We start from the raw sequence: 1,893 nt of genomic DNA, 5'->3' as shown, positions 1-1,893 counted from the left end.
ATAATCAACGATTAATAATTATTAAATAAAAATCAGTTTTTTTAAATAAGTTTTTAATATATATATATTTTTAATTTGAAAAAAAGAGTTTATTATTATTTTTCTCCGTTTTCTTTGTAATTTTCACATGTTTTCTTTTTTTTTAAATAAAATTCACTTCTTATCACTGATTATATAAAGTAAAAAAAAGAGATTCACTTTATTTACAAAAATTATTTTTTGCGGATTATATAAAAAAAAAGTCCGGCTACATTTTCTGACAAAATAGAATAAAATTGAATTATTGCCTAAACTAATTTTTGTTTTGTAATAAAGAAAACGATGAAATTTAAGGAAAACTTTAATATTCTGTACCTATATATAAATGACAATGGAATAAAAGAAAATGATTTTACAGCTTTAGGAAAAAATTTTGTGCTTATTAATGTGACAAGAAACCACGCGCTTTGCCACTCCTTGACGGTTTGACGTTTCCCGCTGCCAAAAAACTATGTTTAAATCCCAAGTACGCACGCACGCGGCCCCACTATTTATAAATGGGGCGGGCTTTCCGAAAATCGTTTCTTTCACTATACTCTTTACCACTTTATTAAAAATATAACAATTATTTGACAAAAATCAATAAAATTTTAATTGTAAAAACGAAAAAATTTTTATTTCAAACAAATGTTTTATTTCTTTGGATGAAAAAAAAAATCCTATTTACCTGCTTTAAATAACAATTTGTATTTGAAACAAAGAGTTACAAATTGTAAAGAATAAATTATTATTATTAGTTATAATTATGTAAAAAAGGTAAATATTTATATTAAAGATTTTTAAAATAAAAATTTCATTTTTTCATAGAAGATGGTAAATTAAATTTATATCTATACATAATAAAATTGTTACAATAATACTTATAGATCCAGGAAGTGAAAATCTTAAATTTGTAATAGGATCTGGCAAAATTTATTATAAAATTTAGAATTATTTTCGCTCACTAAAATATAAAACTGATAATAAAGAGAAGAAATCTTTAGAAATTAAATTAATTCATCAAAATTATTTTTTATAGGATATAAATTTCTATTTAATATAAATATTAAAATAATAATTATGATAACGTGTAACGTCAGTAAAAAATAGCGAACCCAGCCAAAATATGCAAATGTACTTCCCGTTTATTAAAATTATTTAAATTCAAAAATCTTCCCGGATTAATATTTGAAATAGAGAGAACGCGTTATCTCTCTTAATATCGTGCAAACGTTTTTCATTATTATTCTTTGGACATTTGTCAAAAAATGAAATCGCTTCTGACATATTCAAAATTTACGTCAAATTAATATTTCTTACAAAAGTAACTAAACTAAACTTTATGTCATATCGCAAAATTATTATGTTAAATAACTTAGAAAATTATATACCCATTTTTTTTTTGGAAAATTAGCACTTCTAAAATTGGTCCTCTGCCAAAAATACATATCGTTTTATATTATTTAAACTCTTTTTTTTATAAGAAAAATATAGAAGTATATTTATTTATTAAAAATTAATAAATTTTATAATTAATAAATAATTTTTCACGTAAGGGAAGTTAATTTTAAATTTATGAAAATTAACATATATTGCAGAAAAAAAAAAGTTAAACATCTTTGCTGAGAGGAAATTAAACTATTATTGTGAAACTCATTTTTTATTGCTTCAATATGCAGTAATTCAAACTTATCTATAATCTTCACGTCTTTTACTCTATAATCTCAACCCTATCGTGACAGATGGAAATATATCAAAACCTGCGCCAATGTTTTATAAAACGTGTAAAACGTCTAATCTCCAAGCGTGAAGTTACCACAACTAGCAAGTAATTTTTTTTATTTAAATCTTAATTCTAATTTTGTTTTCTAAACA

This window comes from Leptopilina boulardi, unplaced genomic scaffold (genome assembly GCF_019393585.1).
Source record: "Leptopilina boulardi isolate dan_hultmark-lab unplaced genomic scaffold, ZJU_Lbou_2.1 LbouV2_150, whole genome shotgun sequence".
In the NCBI taxonomy this organism is placed as follows: Eukaryota; Metazoa; Arthropoda; class Insecta; order Hymenoptera; family Figitidae; genus Leptopilina; species Leptopilina boulardi.
Note: the sequence above shows the minus strand (reverse complement) of the source record.